This window comes from Bombina bombina, chromosome 1 (genome assembly GCF_027579735.1).
Source record: "Bombina bombina isolate aBomBom1 chromosome 1, aBomBom1.pri, whole genome shotgun sequence".
In the NCBI taxonomy this organism is placed as follows: Eukaryota; Metazoa; Chordata; class Amphibia; order Anura; family Bombinatoridae; genus Bombina; species Bombina bombina.
Window position 1 is genome coordinate 137,493,402 of NC_069499.1, and position 15,079 is coordinate 137,508,480.

A 15,079-nucleotide genomic window follows, 5' to 3' on the forward strand; every position below is an offset into this window, starting at 1 on the left:
ATATACAGACAGAATGAAGGTACTCACCAAGCAGCCATCCTCCCGAGAGTGTTCCATTTTCAAACAGCTGGAATAAGGAGGTCTGGCGCAGGATGTAGGAATCATGTGCACTCCCTGGAAAGCCTGCATACACATGTGTGAATTTCAGAGTGGTATCGCAGACCATCTGGCAATTCAATGAGTAAAACCTTTTCCTGTTAATATAGAGGAGTGGCTCCTCATGTGGGGCCACGATACGCACGTGTGCAATCAATTGCCCCCATGACATTGGCAATACCCCCTAGTCGACAGAAGCCTTGTTTAAGATGGTTCCATTCCTGGGGGTACGGGGAAATGAATGTATCGCTGTGTCTGGTTATCTAGAGCCGTCAAAACCTCCCCTAGAATCCTGGAGAAGGTAGACTGCGCTAGGCCAGACACAAGCCCCTCTGTTGACTGGTATGAGCCGGATGCCAGGAATTGTACAACACACAACAGCTTCTGCATACCAGTCAGAGCTCGGTTCCTATTCGCTTGAGGGTCAATATCATCCTTCAAGATCTTATATAGGTCAATGAGGCTTGCAGATGTCAAGCGATATTTTTTCCTGACCTCCACTTCTGTCATCCCAAACAGGGTGACCCTAACCCTGTGTATCCTTGGTGCTCTCCCCCTCTGCTGATGCCTTCGTCTTATATGGCCAGCTGCAGCAACAGCAGCAGGGGCAGCACCAGGAACAGGGACAACAGCAGGAGGAGCAGGGACAGCAGCAGCAGCAGGAGCAGGGATGGCTACAGCACCATGATCAGGGACTTCAGCAGCAGGAATATCATCCAAAACAGGGCCTTGTAGGGGTTCCAGCACCCCTTGTGCCCCACGACGCTGTCTCTCTAAGAACACAATATATTGCAAGGGAAACATGGTGGCTAATGAGGGTGTGCATTGGCAGGTGTTTTAAGGCTGCAGGTGAGAGGTTGTACTGTTTGTGATTGGTTTGACACACTTGCAGCGGGAGGAATTATGAATGCTTAGATGTTTAACTGTTTGAGATCTGCTGCTGATATGTATGTGATTATGTATGTGTCTGTTAAGCCCTCAGAGAGTTACGTTGGTTTGTTAGTCAGTGCAAGGGTTACTGCGCCTGCAATTTGTGGCAAGATGAAAATGGAGTAGATTTTCTGAAATCTGCGCGCGTAAGTCCTTACGCTGTATATTGGATACCAAACTGTGCGTGTTTTGTATGTCAGTCTATGGGCCAAAAAACTACGGGTGAAGGCAGAAATATACGAGCGTAACTTCTAAGTTACGCCGTATATAGGATACCAAATCCGCGCAAAATTTGGCTTCACCCGATTTTGCGGGCGACGATTTTTATCGGATCGCGCCCCAGAATGCCGGACTGCATTTCACAATATGCAGAACCCAACATTCCTACTATGCAGCTATGGGGGCGAAGTTTGCCCCCTCGTACGCCAACCTCTTTATGGGGTGGTGGTAGCTGTCCCACATCTATGGATGTGAAAGCCCCCTCAAAGATAATATCATCTATTATAAAAGATTTATAGATGATCTTATATGTATTTGGAAAGGCAATAGAGAAAGTGCCATGGAATTTGTTGCACTACTTAACACAAACAATGTAGGCATTACATTTACCAGTGAATTTGAAAAAAAAACAAAATACACTATTTGGATGTAGGACTTAGTGGAAATAAAAATGGACATATACTAACAGAAGTCTACACCAAACCAATTTCAGGTAATACACTCTTGCACGCTCGCAAGCAACCATCCCAAACGAGTATTTAACTCTGTAGCAAAAGGTCAATACATAAGACTGAGAAGAAACTGCAACACTGAAGCAACATATAAAAAACACACAGACATATTAAGCAAAAAATTAAAAGAACGAGGTTACACACATAGAACGATTGAGAAAGCTAAGAACTCAGTAGCATCCATCAATAGAACAGATCTTTTAAAGGATAAGTCAAAAGTTGATATTAACAAAAGGAAGGATGATAGAGTAACTTTTGTAACTCAATACAGTAACCAATATCACCAAATTTGTTCCATCATCCGAAAACATCTACCTTTACTACAGGCAGATGAGAAACTTATAAACATTTCTAAGAAAGGCTGCAGATTTTCTTTTAAAAAAGGAATGTCTGTAGGGAACAGAATAGCCCCTACCAAATTAAGAAAAAGCAGTAGTGTACAAAGCTCTTGGCTGACATTTAAAGGGACTTATCATTGTAGCAATGTTAATGGCAAGGCTTGTGAATATTTACAAGAATGAAATTCATTCAGAAGCTCTGTTACAGGTGAAAGATTCTTTCACAAATCTTGTCTTAATTGTAGAGAAACATATGTTGTATATGCACTAACCTGTACCTTGCGTGACCTACAATATGTAGGACTGACAACAAGGGAGGTAGGAGAAAGGATAAGGGAGCATGTTAACAACAACAACACTCTGCCCTTTCCACACCACTAGTGCAACATTTTAAACAACAACATCACAGTAGTCCTAATTCCTTAAAATGGACCATAATTGAGAAAGTGTTTAAAGGTTCAAGGGATCTGAATAAGGATGAAAAATTGGCCCAAAGAGAGGTTTTTTGGATCCACAAATTAAAAACAAGATTGCCCCTAGGCATGAACTCAGAATATGACATAATAAACTATTGGCAACAGGGTTAAACTATCTTAAACTCTGTGCCTCCCATTATAATTGTGATCATAAAGAATTTGAAACTTATAACTCTATAATGATTTTGAGGGGGGAAAAAACATTTTTATTAAGAAAAAATAATGACCAGCATAAAGAATGGTATAGTAACTTTTTTATACCGAAATACTATTTGAACAACTAAAATAATATTTAACAAATTTAAAAAATAAAAAATGCAAGTGGTTTCATATGTATATACATAATGTAGAATTGTCCGTATTATTGGAAGTATATACAAATATTATTAACAATCCTATAAATGAGAGATATTCAATTGATGCAATGTCTCCAACACGGTTGAAAAGAAGAGCTACAAAGTGTCTTATATGTTTATTTAAACAATAAAAAGTTAAAATTAAAATCAAGACATTTAATTAGAAGATAAAAAAATTATCACGAATCTGAGCTAGCTCACAGTACAGGCTACTCCAAAGAAATACACCAAGTGCTATTTTAAAATTTAAAATTCAAAATTTAAAATAACGAAAAAATAAGAACTGAATAATAAAAAATTATTATATTAAAAATTTGTGTATGGCAGAATGCATTACAACAAACAGAACATGTAAAACAAAATTTAAAATCATTTAGGATTAAATTTTATAATCTATATACAACTTAAAAACTAATTAATTGTATGTATACTAGACAAATAGAACTCAATACAATGAGTAGGTTGCTAAGGGGTGTACGTGTCAACATACAGCAGGTGAAGTATAGGGCAGTTTGAGAGGTGTGTAGAAGGTTAATTAACCAATAGAAATTTTGTATGTATTTTAAATGGTATTCACAGACACAGTTCCCACAAGCTATGATTACGGCGATAGCCGAAACGCGTAAGCTGGGACACTGCCTGTGTCTTACCATGCTGTGTGAACATTGAATGGAACTTGTTTTATTGCTAATGCTGCAAACTGCTTACAAGCAGAATAAAAGTTAAATTTTATTTAAACCACTACAAGTGCCTGGTGCTCCTATCATTCGTTATGTTGGATACCAACATTCCTACTGTCCTACATGCTGCATGGTGATTGGCTGAAATGTATAGGAGCTCATTTATATCAGTCTGTTGTTGGCTACTCTACTGCAAAGGAATTTGGATAAAGATCATTTAGAGATTTTTCAATGGGGTTGACCTAGGCATACAAAACAATGCATATTTTTAAACCTTTATTTTGTATGCAAATGTTTTGTGATGCTGTGAATAATTTCTGATGCATAAATAAAATAAAATGTAATGTTAGTTTAACTAGATTTTTTTGAGCTATTCTTTTGTAATTCAAACAGTTTTTCTAATTTTGCTGGTAGCTCTTATTAATTGCAGTAGTTTGGAACTGAACAAAATAAATAAATACATGAATTATTTAAATAAATAAACTAAAGCGATAACATAAAAATTACCCCTGACCTGCTAAAACATTGTTATGTGCATGAACTCAAATCTTTTTGCAATGGAGGCCATTGTGTCAATATTATATTGAGTCATATAATTATTGTATAGAAAATTAGCAAATCTAGGCAAGTATCCCCACTAGCTTTACTCCAAAAGAACTCTGTATACATTGTTACCAATGCACCTGGGAACTCTGGGTAAGATATGCAAATTAGATATACAATATCTCATGCATTATGCGTTCAATACTCTGTTATCACAGCAATTCTTCTTTATGGGATAGGTGCAGCAAAAAAACAAACCACTTGTGATTATAAACCTAAAACACATCTGAAAACAAAAGTTAGCCTATAATAAAAGTTTAGTTTCGGATTCATTCGGATTGTTTCGGATTCGTGAACAATTGGGTTTGATTCGATTCGATTCAAATCGATTCGGAATTTCGGTCAGTGTTAAGTGGGATGTGCTGTGTATTACACTAGTATACTGTACAATACTAGTGTAATATACGGCCATCCGAATCTACCGAATAAATTCGAATCGATCCAAATCTCTGAATTCGACAAATTCGTCCGAATTTCGATTCAGATCGAATCGCACATGTCTACTTAGGGTTTAATTACCATAAATATAGTTTTCCTGCATTCAAAACTTTAACATTTCCAGTGAGGGATCACAGTATCCTTTTTACAGAAAATAAACTATCAGTCTCTATTACTATAAACATGACCATGATGAAAAAACAGCAGCATAGTATAAATGAGTATTCATATTGAGATTTGGTATATTAAATTACTTAACTGTTTTTAAAGACCTTATTTTGTTTGCGAGGCAAGAAAATTAAAACCCAAATTTTTTCTTTCATGATTCAGAAAAAGCACACAATTTTAAACAACATTCCAATTTTCTTTTTTATTATCAAATTTGCTTCATTCTCTTGGTATCCTTTTTTGAAGTTAAAGGAGCAGTGATGCACTATACTGTGAGATAGCTGGATAGATAGATAGATAGATAGATAGATAGATAGATAGGTATGTGTGTATATATATATATATATATATATATATTATTTAATATTTGCTCATCAACAAAGGATACCAGGAAAACTAAATACATTTGATAGATGGAAGTATATTGGAAAGTATTTTTAAAATTGCATGCTCTATCTGAATCAAGAAATATTTTTATTTTGACCTTCCCTTTGACCTTTAGTAATAGAAAGTGAACTCCACATGTAGTTATGGCAGAAAGCAAGCGTGCAACAGCACTACACTTATTGTGAGGAGGAGGCCTATATCTGATTATGATTGTAAACCTTTTTTGGCTGGAGTGCTGATGCATAAACAAACTTGTGAGGTTTTTGTCAAAAAAGAGAAAATTTGACCAAAAGATGCATTCTAAATAGCACTTCTCGCTCCCTTTGTATGTTTTGTCACATCGAAATCTCAGGGGTATGGTCCAGTGATTTGTTAAAAATTATCTTTTATTTATGACGTTAAAAAACAAACAAAATGTATGTTTAAAAAACAGAAATAGATTGTTGACTTCATAGAATTGGGAATTATCAATGCTTAAGAAAACTGAAGGTTATACCTATGTGATAGTGTGGTGCATAATGAGTGTTGTATTGTCCACATGTGTGTACACACTCGTGTATTTCTTGCAGTAATTTTGGCACTTTAGATCACGTGTGTTAGTAATTCACAGTGTTTAGTATATATTCGTTCCAGAATATTTGGCTTAATTCTGTACATATAATTATAGTGGTATGCCCTTTTTGATAAAGACCCGAGTTTTTAAAACTTTTCAACTCATACAGATGTATGTATATATATGACAGGACACTTAGACAGCGAAACATGTCAAGGGAGAGTGTTGAACTCTTTTCAACCCCAAACTATTTTTAATATAGCAATTAGATTTGACTTCTAAAATTTACCAATTAAACTAATTTATAATGCATTATTAAAGAACAGATATAAGAAATCCTAGTTAACCGCTCTATAATATCCAACTATATCTGACACAGACTCCGAAATTTGTACAAGCGGAGGTTACAAATTTGATAGATGATATATGCTGGAAAGCAACCGTTACTGTTGGTATTCGTCTAAATAGAAGAGAGTGAACATTAAGGTCGATTAGAATCTTAAAATCTATTTAAAATCCTTAGATTAAACTACATCATAGTCAGTTGATGACAAAGCAATACTAAATAGTGGGAAAATCCAGTGACTGGCTAACTGAAAAGTGCAATATACAGCAAGCATGATTAGCATTGAACATATTTACTTAGTAGGTTGCAAACATTAATAGATCCTAAGCACGGTGGTTTACATAAACATGATACATAAACCGTCGCAATATTTAAAAACTTTTCCAAATACCCTTAGCATTGCTTAGTGCAATACAACAAGTGACAGCAGTTAGAAAAAAATGTATGTATAGCAATGAAAATTTATACAATCCACCAGTACTTTGGCACCAATGTAACTAATGATTAAATCTTTTTATTATACATAGAAACGTGGTTAAGAAGGAGAAGTCCAATAAGGCACAATACGATATCAAGTAAAATTATCTTAGTGTCCTGTCATATATATCCATACATCTGTATGAGTTGAAAGGCTTTAAAAACTTCGGTCTTTATCAAAAAGGGCATACCACTATAATTATATGTACAGAATTAAGCCAAATATTCTGGAACGAATATATAATAAACACTGTGAATTACTAACACACGTGATCTAAAGTGCCAAAATTACTGCAAGAAATACACGAGTGTGTACACACATGTGGACAATACAACACTCATTATGCACCACACTATCAAATGTATTGCAATAAATAAATAAAAATAACATCTCCCTTCCTACATACATAATTGTGTCAAGCTACTATATAATCGATACTATTGCACTTAAATTCGAATATCCTCAATACTGCAAGACCTGAACAGAGTATATGTTCAGTTCAATACACAAGGCATATTTAAAGAGGTATTACCATTTGTTTAGTGCCAATAGACAAGATATAAACATTGAGCTGCTATATACAATTGTTACCACTTTCCCCAATCTAAATACCATGAATATTTAAAGACAAGATTTATATCTGTCAATTTGTAATACTTAAAAGAATATCACGTCAGGTTCAGTTCAACGCAAGTAATATAAACTGAGAGTGTTTAGCACATTTGAGTGCATTATAAAGTATATATCCCAAACGAACTGCAGTGTATCTCTGCAATTCAATACACCATTTCATAAATATCTAAAAAATCTTTCTTATCCTTAGCTGATAAGTGAAAGTAGAAATAATATAAAAAACGAATCTTCACTAATATCCATTTATCCAATGAGCAACAGTGATACAAAGACAGCATATATTGAGTCAAGTGGCAAACACCTATTATAGATTTAGTGTTGAATTGTACATAGTTTGAATACATAGGTACACCCTTCAGGTTACCAAGATTTGGATTTCTTAAGCATTTATAATTCACAATTCTATGTAGTCAACAAACTATTTGTGCTTTTGAAACATACATTTTGTTTGTGTTGTTTTTTAACGTCATAAATAAAAGTTCATTTTTAACAAATCACACAACCATACCCCTGAGATTTTGATGTGACAAAACATACAAAGGGAGCGAGAAGTGTTATTTAGAATGCATCTTTTGGTCAAATTTTCTCTCTTTTTTGACAAAAAACTCTACATATAACAGGTGAAACTCGAAAAATTAGAATATCGTGCAAAAGTTCATTTATTTCACTAATGCAACTTAAAAGGTGAAACTAATATATGAGATAGACTCATTACATGCAAAGCAAGATAGTTCAAGCCATGATTTGTCATAATTGTGATGATTATGGCTTACAGCTCATGAAAACTCAAAATCCACATTCTCAGAAAATTAGAATATTACCTGCAATCAATAAAACAAGGATTGTACATAGAACAATATCGGCCCTCTGAAAAGTATAAGCATGCATACTGTATGTACTCAGTACTTGGTTTGGGCCCTTTTTGCAGCAATTACTGCCTCAATGCGGCTTGGCATGGAAGCTATCAGCCTGTGGCACTGCTGAGGTGTTATGGAAGACCAGGATGCTTCAATAGCGGCCTTCAGCTCTTCTGCATTGTTCAGTCTCATGTCTCTCATCTTTCTCTTGGCAATGCCCCATAGATTCTCTATGGGGTTCAGGTCAGGTCAGTTTGCTGGCCAATCAAGCACAGTAATCCCATGGTCATTGAACCCGGTTTTGGTGCTTTTGGCAGTGTGGGCAGGTGCCAAGTTCTGCTGGAAAATGAAGTCAGCATCCCCATAGAGCTTGTCTGCGGAAGGAAGCATGAAGTGCTCCAAAATCTCCTGGTAGACGGCTGCGTTGACCCTGGACTTAATGAAGCACAGTGGACCAACACCAGCAGATGACATGGCTCCCCAAATCAACACAGACTGTGGAAACTTCACACTGGATTTCAAGCATCTTGCATTGTGTGCCTCTCCATTCTTCCTCCATACTCTGGGTCCTTGGTTTCCAAATGAGATGCAAGATTTACTCTCATCAGAAAAGAGGACTCTGTTTTTCTTTAGCCCAGGTAAGACGCTTCTGAAGTTGTTTGTTGTTCAGGAGTGGCATGACAAGAAGAATACGACATTTGAAGCCCATGTCCAGGATCCGTCTGTGTGTGGTGGCTCTTGATGCACTGACTCCAGCCTCAGTCCACTCCTTGTGAAAGTCCCCAACACTTTTGAATGGCCTTTTCCTGACAATCCTCTCCAGGTTGCGGTCATCCCTGCTGCTTGTGCACCTTTTTCTTTCACACTTTTCCCTTCCACATAACTTTCTATTAATGTGCTTTTATACAGCACTTTGGGAACATCCAACTTCTTTTGCAATTACCTTTTGAGGCTTTCCCTCCTTATGGAGGGTGTCAATGATGGATTTCTGCACAACTGTCAGGTCAGCAGTCTTTACCATGATTGTGATTCCTACTGAACCAGACTGAGAGACCATTTAAAGGCTCAGGAACCCTTTGCAGGTGCTATGGCTTAATTAGCTGATTAGAGTGGGCCACTTTGAGCCTAGAATATTGCACCTTTTCACAATATTCAAATTTTTCGAGTTTCACCTGTAGTTGTAGGCATTATCAACTGTCACATTGACTATGGGCCAGATTACAAATGGCCCGCTAACATTTGTGTGCAATCGATATCCGGTTTATCACAGCTGTTTGTGTGTATTACAAGGGAATATGTTCTAAGTATTTTTAAAAAGATATTCCTATATACTGTATATCTGTATATATCTATACCATAATTATATATATAGGTATAGATTTATATTTTTTACCCAAAAAAATTACACACACACACACACACATATATATATATATATATATATATATATATATATATACTGGTGTGTATATATATATTCTCCTATGTGAAGAACGTTGGAATGTGAAATAATAATATTTTCATGTTGGGTTAGCACACTTGAGAAAATGCCATCAGGTTTGTGCTTAAATAGGTCCCCCCCCCCCCCCCCCCCCCCACACACACTTTTCACGCTCCATTGAAGTCTGTGGAGGAAAATGCTAACCCGGTCGCAATATTAAAGAAGTTTGGCTTTTTGTGGTCGGACTAGCATGCAAGCAAAAACTTTATACTTTCAACTTTTAATATGGGCACTACCAAACGTGTGCAAAAAGCTTACTTCTGGTCAAGTTAACGTGTGAGCAGGAGCAAGGAATAGTGCTTCATTCGTAATCTAGCCCCATAATAGGTATTTTAGTCAGATGCATAATGCATCTAAAGCTTCAAACTCGAGAGATGCTAGGATCCTATTGCAAATTAAGAAAAAAAAAAATGAATAAAAATCCTTTGATATATATGTGTTAGCTGGGTAATTTGAGATTAACAGACAGCAAAGAAGGTGTCAAAACCAGTCTGCAGTGCAGTGTGCACCAGTGCCAGCAACGTAGCTCTGTTCAGAGACACATTTGCAGGATTCCTTGGCTCCCATCTTAAGTGGGTGTGTATGTTCCATTCCAAAGATATTACTGATGGTTACAATATAATGTTACTATATTGAAATGGTGAACTATCTTTAGCATAATATTTCATTGCTGAATAAAGTGAAACATTTGATTAAACGTAATTGCTAATTAAATGACTACAGTTACTATTCCTCTAAAGTAAGGCACAGTTTTTATAGCAAAAGTAACTGTTCACATATATTAAAGGGACACTCAGGTTAAATCAAATTTTCATGATTCAGATACAGCATGTAATTTTAAACAACTTTCCAATTTACTTCCATTAAAAAAAATGTGCACAGTCTTTTATATATACAATTTTTGAGTCACCAGATCCTACTGAGCATGTGCAAGAATTCACAGACTATACGTATATGCATTTGTGATTGGCTGATTGCTATCACATGGTACAAGGGGAGTGGAAATATACATAACTTTGAAATTTGTTATAAAAAAATCTACTACTCATTTGAAGTTCAGACTAAGTGCTATTGCGTTGTCTTGTTATCTTGCATTTGTTGATTATGCAAATCTAATGTGTTGACTGGTCCTTTAAGCATTTCAGTACATTGTAATTATAGAGTTTAGGAAATAGCGCAAGATTAAAAGATTATAGCACAAGATTAAAATCTAAGCATGCAGCGCTCACCCTGTCACTAAAAACCAAATTATTCTTATATTTTCATTTAATAAGTGTGCCAAGAGAAATGACTGGTCAGCACCATTTTTATTTAAAGGGACATGAAACCCACATTTTTTCTTTCATTATTTAGAAAGAACATACAATTTTAAATAACTTTCTAATTTACTTCTATTATCTAATATGCTTCATTTCCTTGATATAATTTGCTGAAAAGCATATCTAGATAGGCTCAGTAGCTGCTGATTGGTAGCTGCACATAGATGCCTTGTGTGATTGGCTCACCCATGTGCATTGCTAGTTCTTCAAAAAAGGATATCTGAAGAATGAAGCAAATCAGATATAAGTAAATTGGAAAGTTGTTTAAAATTGTACCCTCTATCTGAATCAATAAAGAAAATTTGGGGGTTTACTGTCCCTTTAATGAAATCTGCACGTTATGCTTGTTCTCAAATAAAGAAATGAGTTGCATTTTGATGACCTATATGAATAGCTAAATGATCTACTGTAATATAACCATTTTTGGATTTGCAGCAATATACATTTTTTCTGAAGTATGTATTTATATGTTCAGCTACATTTTCTCTCTCTAAACAGGGATAACAGGTCTCGTTGTGCTCCATCATGAAATTCAATGCAGAAAATTGTCTTACAGGGACAGTAAAGTTAAAATTAAACTTTCATGTAGATTCAGGTAGAACATGAATTTTTAGTCACCTTTTCCAATTTACTTCAAATTTGCTTTGTTTTGATATCCTTTGTTGAAGATTAAATTCAGGTAGGCTCAGGAGCAGTTATGCATTTCAAGTACTGATAATGAGAAAATCCTTATTTTCAGAGCCGAATTACATGAAAATGGGGCAAAATAAATAATGAAACTATGTGTTTAAAGGGACAGTCTAGTCCAAAATAAACTTTCATGATTCAGATAGAGAATGTAATTTTAAACAATTTTCCCATTTACTTTTATCACCAATTTTGCTTTCTTCTCTTGATATTCTTAGTTGAAAGCTAAACCTTGGAGGTTCATATGCGAATTTCTAAGCCCTTGAAGGCCGCCTCTTCTCTCAGGGCATTTTGACAGTTTTTCACCACTAGAGGGTGTTAGTTCATGTGTGTCATATAGATAACACTGTGCTCACGTACGTGGAGTTCCAGTGAGCCAGCTCGGATTGGCTAAATTGGATGCCTGTCTAAAGAACTGAAATAAGGGGGCAGTTTGCAGAGGCTTAGATACAAGATAATCACAGAGGTAAAAAAGTTTATTTATATAACTGTGTTATGCAAAATTAGGGAATGGGTAATACAGGGGTGGTCTATCTTTTTAAACTATAAACATTCTGGTGTAGACTGTCCCTTTAACTCCTGCAAAGTGGTTAAAAACATAGTAAAATCCAGACCTGGAGCAGCAATGACTGATCTGTAGATGAACAAAGCCAGTGAGCCAAAGGCAAGAGTCATATGTATGCAGTCACAAGTCACAGTATAAACAAAATATTATATAGATTCCCAGTGATAAACCTTATGAGATGGTTGATAATGTAGATTCAAGAATTTCAAGTGCATATCAATCTAAGAAGATTAAGAATTTTTAGGTCATTTTTTTAACAAATCATATGCAAAATCAGTAATGTTTCAGGATTCCTGTCCCATACTCTAAAACCCCATCACAATATAAATCTCTCCATCATATAATAGCAAAACCTTAATCAGGCCAAAGTAATCTATAATCAGTTCATTAATCTATTGTTTTATCAGTATAATTCAGTTCCCCCACATGGTTTTATTTAACAAATTTCAATTTCTATAACAAACAACACAATCCCAAATTTACATTTATATTGTTCACCTATATATATTAGTCACATCTAGTACTTATTTAATACTAATATTTTACTCATTTATTTTAACTTAATATGAAAATGAAATTAAATATGACTTGCACTAGGGATATAACTGCAGCCTCCTCCCAGCACAGTGATACAAAGACAACAACACAATGCAAAAAATGCAAAAATAATATATTTAAAAACTTATTCCTAAACGTACTTTTATATACAAAACTTAAAGAGAGTACAACTTGGAATGCATTCTGCATTATAAAGTACTGCACTTGCCACACACTATGCAGTAAATGTACCTTAGAGAGATTGTCTACTCCAGCTATATAGAGAGGACTTTCCTTTTAGTGAATACTGTAAGAGATACAGATTTTGCTATTAGACCTCCCAAACCTACTAAACTTTAGTAATTCTAGGGTCTGCTGTATGAGATGTTTTTGAGTTTATGGTTACTCTGGCCTGCTGCCCCTCCTGTCACTTATGTTTTTTATTGTCTTGCTAAATAATGAAAAATAAGGAATTCTTCCAGAAACACCCCCATTTCCATCCCAAACTGCCAAGCCATCTCTATGTACCTGTTCCACTTAGCTACATCCCTATACCCCTTGAGCCTACCCAGTTTCACCCTGCTATGGCCCTTGGAAAAAAATTCTAGAAGAACCAGCAAGTCATTCAAAGCACAAATTAGGCAATTTTATATTTAGAAACACAAGGTGGAAAAACAAGATTAAAAACAGCAGCGTGCACTGATGGTGTCTAACGTGTTTCAGTCCGCAAGCCTTATTCATAGATATAACTAACAAACATATTATCATCACTTAAATAGGCTAAAACCCAGTTGGTTAAAGTGCATGCTGAATGCCATTGGCTGTGTAACTATGTGCAGATTTAAAGGGACAGACTCCATTAACCCCCTTAGTGAAATAAGCACTTCATAAACAATTAGGTCTCTAAACAAATGGTTTAACTAACCCTTCTAAATTATTAGTATGTATGTGATGCATGTAAGGCTATTGGGCAATACATTGTATGGTCCATATAGATAAATTAGTATTCCATATATAATATTAAATAGTGTGTTAAAAGCAAACAATGGTATTAGAGTATATAGAATTAACAAAGTATCAAGAGGAATCAGGGTATTGCGATATTAAATGAATCTCCAAACATGTAAACTAAAAAATAAAGCTTTACAAAATATAATCATATAAGAGAGGTAGTACCTTTTTAGTCATTATCAGTATAATTTAAGGACTAAGCATCTATCAGATGGAACAAATTATGATTGAGAAATGCCTTAGCCAAAGAGTAGGATCCTGCAAATATCAAGGAAGCCCTTAGGAAAACATATCAGGGGCAAAGAAAACATCATGTACGTTGCCAAAAATTGATCACATCTCCCTCAATGTTTAAACCCAATGGCTTCATGTTTTGCAACTGAAAGATCCAAAAGGCCTCTCTATAGAGTAGCCGGCTGATCCTGTCACCACCTCTTGGTTTGAGGCTAATAATCTCAATCACTTGCCAACTGAGAGAGGAGACATCCTGATTATGGCAATGTATAAAATGTCCCGCTAGGTCTGAGCATTCAATGTTATTGATGCAGGTGCTAATCTCCCTTGTGGTACAACCTGTGTGTACTGATTGTAGTCCCTTGGCAAACCTGATGATACCTCCATTCTGACAGTAATTGGTTTAAAAATCAAAATGTTGATTAGGCAGGTATTAAATGTTAAACATTAACCTGCAGTCACAATTTATCAAGCAGCAGTCATCTTAGGTGAAGAATTTCAATTTGTCTGGTTGGCTGTGCGCGGGCAGACGGTGGTATTGCACACAAGCGCAAAATAGTGCTCACATGCAATGTTAAATTCCTGTAGCGAATTGCTGCCTGCCAGAGGAGAGCTCGGACGGACAGGGGTGAATATATACGCTCCTATCCACCCTTGATTGATAAATCGAGCCCTAAGAAACAGACCTCCTACAAGGGAATTTTAAAGATCTGAGAATGTTCAGCACAAGCAGTTAATGACACATTGACTTGCATACCTGCGATTGGCTGAACCAGTCACATGGAAGGGCACGACTGAGCCTTCAGCAGCTTAATATAAATATACAGTATCTCAAATACAAACAGTTTTAAGGGAAAATGTACTCAGACAAGCAACTGATAAAAGTTCACTGTATCCAAAGTAGCTGCAGGAACATCCCCCCCCCCCCCCCCCCCCGGATGTTGATTTTTCATGCTGCCTCATATTTACATAGCTTTTCTATAGCCAGCACTGCAATATTGAGATTTTCAGTGCAGGTGATGCTTTCAACAGCTCTTTCAAATGACAAAATAAAGGTAAAGTAGGTGTTTTGTAGATAATTTAATACATGTCAGCAGGTAACATGGATTATTCAGAACAAATTAAAGGGGAGAGAATTTTACAGTATGATTCATC

At 35.8% G+C, this 15,079-nt stretch overlaps 1 protein-coding gene across 1 annotated transcript in view; it reads right to left on the reverse strand.

Annotated features, from left to right (window-relative positions):
• Window positions 1–15,079, reverse strand: part of FRMD6 (FERM domain containing 6) — a 456,357-nt gene that overhangs the window by 280,754 nt on the left and 160,524 nt on the right. The gene's annotated exons all lie outside the window — the stretch shown is intronic.